Here is a 6,064-nt window from a genome sequence, read left to right as displayed (position 1 = left end):
CCACCCTCAGGTGACTGTCTGCATGGGTTTCCTACAAGTGCGCTGGTTTCCTCCAACAGTCCAAAGATGTGCAGATTAGGTGGATTGGCTATACTAAATTGCCCAGAGTGTCCAGAGATTTGCAGGCTAGGTGGATTAGCCTGGGGAAATGCAGAGTTACAGGGATATGGTGGATCTGGGTGGGATGCTCTTCAGAGGGACGGTGTACTTGATGGACCGAATGGCCTGATTCCACACTGTAGGGATTACAGGATTAGGATTCTATGAATCCAACATCCTGGACCACTCACAGAGCAAATCTAAAATGACACTGAAATCATGTTTCCTTCTCTTACACACAATACAAAAATGCAAATCAAACTTAAAGCTATATATGATTCTATCCACTTTATAGACCAAATTTCCAAGGAAAAATGCTATTATCATGAACCTTCTCCACAGTGTTAACTCTTACAGACCTATGAACAACAAAAGGAAGAGAGAGAGAGAAAGGCACACAGAGTGGGAGAACAGGAGAAAATGTTCACAATCTGGAGGTGGGGTGGAGAGGAAGACAGAAAAACACAAATTTAGGGACGAGAGAAAAAAAACACAAAGGTGGTGAGGGCAAAATGGGTTACTTCCCCTTTGCATGTATAGGAAATGCCTCTGTCTCTAGGCCTCGCCAGGTCTTGTAGTGCTGAAATCCTTTGCCTCCTCACGAAGTTCCTATGCCATTCATAAACACACTGCTATTGCAGGGTATTCTATATTTCCGGTTGAGTAGATTCTAAATGAATTACTCAGCAAAATTTGCATGAAATCACCATTAGTTTTTCACACCTCCAAACAAGTGTGAGTAATGATTATCAGCAAATGGAGGACCAAAACGGCACATGACAAACAGACTTTCAAAGAGTACAAGTTTTATTAGCACAACATTCATTGAACACCCATTTTTCACAACTCTGCAAGATAATACTTAAATGCAAAGATAAAAACAATTACATTTGTCAACAGAAAGAAAGTGTCGTGCAATTGAGTGTCATGTAAACAATGTCATATGATTGTCATGTAATTAAATGTTTCATGATCAAATTTTCAATAATGCTTCCAACCAGAGTTTACAACCCCTACTGCGCTCCATCATATTCCTTCAACATCCTCTGATTAAACACTCTTTTACTTTCTCTCTTATATTTAATCACATTTCAACACAGCCTGGAATCACTTTCACTAATAATTTTGACAAATTTAGATTTTCACTTCCCAATGATCGGCAGAGATGCTACTTGCTTTTGCAGAAGACCTCTTATCTCGGCAGTATTTGTGTTTAAATTTTCATGGAGTTCATTTTAAATAATCATGCAAACAGCTGCTGTTCTGAAACCGGAGCTTCTCAATAGTTCTGAACACACTGCAGAGATTCTGATAAATTCAGTACATATAACCTTACAAAGGCAGCCAGCTATGCATTGTCTTGTCACACATGAGGTATGTTGCTTTTCAACATTTGCAGAGGATAACTGATGGAGTGAAACACAGCTATACCCAATTCATCTCTCATGACAAGAAGCTTTTTTCTGTAGTTTTCTCACATCGTGGAATGGATTAGGGTGCGTCGAAGCAATGGTCTTAATTCAAAGGGAAATTTTGGGTAGCTAAATAGAAGGCATTAAGCTGTCTCCCTTCCCAGTGAAATTCTGTATCAAAAAAAGACAGTCAAAACTTGTTATTGAATCTTCAGATATGTTGCATAACAATCAAAAATACTACGTATTAAACAGATTGGCTGAAAAAAATTGGAAAAAACTAAGTAACTAATTGATGGTCAAATGGTATTCAGGTTTTTACCAGAATTACCTCAGGATTGAGTACACAATCACTGATCTGGCACCTGAGCAAATGTTGCAGGAGAGAGGGAAGAAATAAGGTGGGTAACTTTCTCCAGGAAGCTTTCACCTAACTCATGGTAAATTATATTTCAATTGGCTCAGTGTGGGAATGCAGTACATAGAGTCATAAAGATGTACAGCATAGAAACAGACCCTTCAGTCCAACGCGTCCATGCCAACTGATATCCTAAATTAATCTAGTCCCATTTGCCAGCACTTGGCCCATATTTCTCTAAACCGTTCCTATTCATATACCCATCCAGATACCTTTAATATGTTGTAATTGTCCCAGCCTCCACCACTTCCTCTGGCAGCTTATTCCATACATGCATCATTGAAATTAGGTCAGTCCCAGTTTTAATCATTGGTCTCTGCTAAATCTGCCAATCATACCTGCTGTGGCATATTAGCATAGAAATAAGCATAGACCATTCGATATGGGAGCTTGGTCCATCATTCTGTAGTCACATAGAAGAACTTACCATGCACTAATGTCCTACTGAGGGTGGAAATTCTATCTCAACTCTATCTTAAATGAGAGACACTTTATTTTGAAACTGTGCCCCGTCGTTCTAGATACCCTCAGGAGGGGAAACGTCCTCTCAATGTGCATTCTGTTAACGCACCTAAAATCTTGTATCTTTCTACAAGATCACCTTGCATTCTTCAAAATTTCAAAAGTGTAAGCTGAACCTGTTCAACCTGCTTCTGTTTTTATCCTAAGGCAAACCCCTCATCTCAGGAAGCAGCCTGGCTGATCTTTCCCCAACTGCTTCCATTTCAAATATGTCCCCCCTCAAGGGCAAAGAATGAAACTGCACATGGCACTTTAGATGCGGTAACACCAGTGCCCATTATAGTTTTTTCAAGACTTCCTTACTTTTAAACCTCAACCCACTTGCAATAAGGGCCAACACTCCATTTGCCTTCCTAGTTTACCTTGATGTTAAGTACTACCTTATTTCTTTATTTTTCTACTTATACAACAATGGTCTGTAATGCTTAAATTTGCTTTCTCTCTTTTATTTCTTTGTACCTAAGTTTTTTTGTACCTAGGTACCTTTGTACCTCTGATGGCGCCGTGTGTGGCAACATTGTACACTACGCACTGTACACCTGTACTTCTGTACCTGAGTATACATGACAATAAAATCTAAGTCTAAACATAACAATAAATGTAAATCCAATTCTAATTACCTGCTATACTTACTATCTTACATTTTGTGTTTATGTACAAATGTACATAGATCCCACTGTGTTCCAGTATTCTGCACTCTCTCCATTCAAATAATATTCTGCTTTTTTTCAATCTTCCAGCCAAAGTGGCCTAACACACAATTTCTTACATTTTATTCTATCTGCAAAATCTTTGCTCATCCACTACATTAATCTACGTGTCTTTGTAATCAGTTTGGGTGGAACTTCTGCTCCCAGAGTTGGTGAGCTTTTAGGCAGGAATGGTCCTTCATTAGTGTGATGATGCTGCTCCTTTAATAAGGTTATTTTGTCCTTGGTTTTTTTCAAGAGGGATCGTAAAGGCAGAGGTGCCAAAATGTCTGAATTGGCTACTTTAATGATGGCTACCAGATGCTGCCTAAGTCAACAATCAGAAAAGGCTTTCAGCTCTTTGTAAAAACACACACTTGCACAATGCAAGTTGAGTGGCCAGTTCTCCTAGTTCAGTGTTTTATTTTCTAGTTTTGGCTTAGTTTTAGCTGGGGACCCAAAGAAACAGTTCCATGCCAATCCTCCTCCTCTCTGAATCTCTTTCCTGTAAGAACCTGTGTTTGAATTTACCTTTTTGCCAAGGGGGTGATTATGGGATGTTGCAGGAAATTAGAACTGCTCTTTGTTAAGTTGTGTTTTTGTGTTGATTGGGTTTCAAATAGTTATATCATTCTCAATTCAACTTGCCTTTATTCGTGAGTAAATAAATTCCATTTTGTTGAAAACTGAGTGGGTTTTCATATTACATCTGCTGAAAACAAGTCTGCTTAGAAAAGTTAAGGTCTAGGTTACCTTGTTAAAATGATTTGAGGAGGTCTGGCCTGGTCCATAACAATTAGGTGAGGTGGTGATACAACCAAATTCTTGTCATTTTTCCATCTCCATCAGAATTAAGATGGTCCCATTTCATTTGGCTGGGCAGTTGTTTTGTGCTGTGGAATGATGCCAATAGCATGGGTTCAATTCCTATACTGGCTGAGGTTACCATGAAAGTCCTGTCTTCTCAACCTTGCCCCTTACCTGAGTTGTGTTGATCCTCAGGTTAAACTTACCACCAGTTGTTTCTAATGAGAGAGCAGCCCAGTGGTTCTCTCGGATTATGATGACCTTATCTTTATAGATTATAATATGTTGACACTCCAGGATTGTTGGCACTCCATTGCTTCAGTTGCCACCTCAAAAATTATTCCTTTATCTTGAATCTCTGTTTGCAGATTGTTCATTAGTTCTCCATCCATCATAATATGCCATCCACAACACTGTATGCTCTCCTTGCATAATAACCTATTATGTGGCACTTTATCAAATGCTGTTTGGAAGCATGAGGCTGTTTCAGTTGGCTTTAGTGTTCCCTTGCTATGAACTCTTCTTATTAAGAATGACAATTTTGGGAAACAAAAATGACCTAGAGAGCCCCTCACACAAATTTAAGTACAATATCCAAGAAAGGGTTTGGGAAAGAAAAATAAAACTAAATTCTCAGAGGATTAAAGTTACTCCATCTGCTCTTTTGACAGATGAATATTTGTATCCGGGATATACAGAAGGTGAAGACAGATGAAGGGAAAAGAGTGAAGTGCTTTCTCTTGTTCATATAGAACTTCAATTTTGTTGAAAAGAGAAGAAATGTTGTGGAAGCATTTCACCTTGGACTCATTAGAACAACACAGGTGAACCAACTCCACAAAGCTGGTATCCCAACACCAAGTCACCCTTTATTTACATGTGCAAAATCCTTGATACTGATCCAGTTTCCACAGAGCCAGCTCTCAGAGTCAACTGGAAGTTCCACACCTGGGGTACTGCATTCAGTTTTGGTCTCCTCACTTGAGAAGGGATGTACTGGATCTGGATGGGGTGAAAAGGAGGTCACTAGGATGATTCTGGAATTGAGAGGTTTGGCTTATGAGGAGAGATTGAGTAGACTGGGACTATTCTCATTGGGATTTAGAAGAATTGGTTGGGAGTGGCTGGGGAATCTTATAGAAACATATAAAACTATGAAGGGAATAGATAAGGTAGAAACAGGGAGGTTGTTTCCACTGGTAGGTGAACCTAGAACTAGTGGGCAAAGTCTCAAGACTGAGTTGAGGAAGAGCTTCTTCACCCAAAGGGTTGTGAAACTGTGGAATTCCCTGCCCAGTGAAGCAGTTGAGGTTAGCTCGCTAAATGTTTTTAAGGCAAAGATAGATAGATTTTTGAACAGTAAAGCAATTAAGAGTTAGAGTGAGTGAGGGGGTAAGTGGAGCTGAATCCATGAAACTATCAGCCATGGTCTTATTGAATGGCGGAGCAGACTCAATGAGCCAGATAGCCTACCCCTGCTGCTAGTTTTTATGGTATGTCTGACACTCCTGTTTATACCCGTCGGCCAGGGGTCCCTGATTGAACCAGATTAACTGCACCAATCAGGGAACACATATTCTATGAGATCCAGCTGGCTGACCTAGTTGCAATCATTACAACAGGAATTCCAAATTTCAAACGATCACAACAATTGATATTACAGGAGGATATAGTGTTGAATGATCGACAATCTGAATTTGATGAGCCAAGGCATTGTCATGGAGAAAGTAATGAGGAACTACAGGCTCCCCAAGTCCTCCTAAATAATTCCAAACAAAAGGGTGCAAGGCTAGAACATCCTGTATCTTATGGGCAATGGTGGAGCTGAGCCGATCATATGTGCACAAAATATCTTCAGAAGCAAAAACGTGAGCCCCAGATTTCAAAAAGTGGCTGAAGTGACTCAGCTGTGAGCTATGAGGATAGCATATTTAATAAAGTGGACACACCTCAGAATAAATCCAGAGAGTGAATGGGTGATCACGAGGCAGTATAGAAAGTTCAGGCAAATCAGAAATGCCCGGAGTTTGTGTCACTCACCAACAAATTTCTATTGTGAATACCGGTGAGGATGATGGTTCATCAGGGGAATTTGGTGAGAGACAAACTGGTGGAGC

Source organism: Chiloscyllium plagiosum, chromosome 10 (assembly GCF_004010195.1).
Source record: "Chiloscyllium plagiosum isolate BGI_BamShark_2017 chromosome 10, ASM401019v2, whole genome shotgun sequence".
NCBI lineage: Eukaryota > Metazoa > Chordata > Chondrichthyes > Orectolobiformes > Hemiscylliidae > Chiloscyllium > Chiloscyllium plagiosum.
This window is presented reverse-complemented; position numbering follows the sequence as displayed.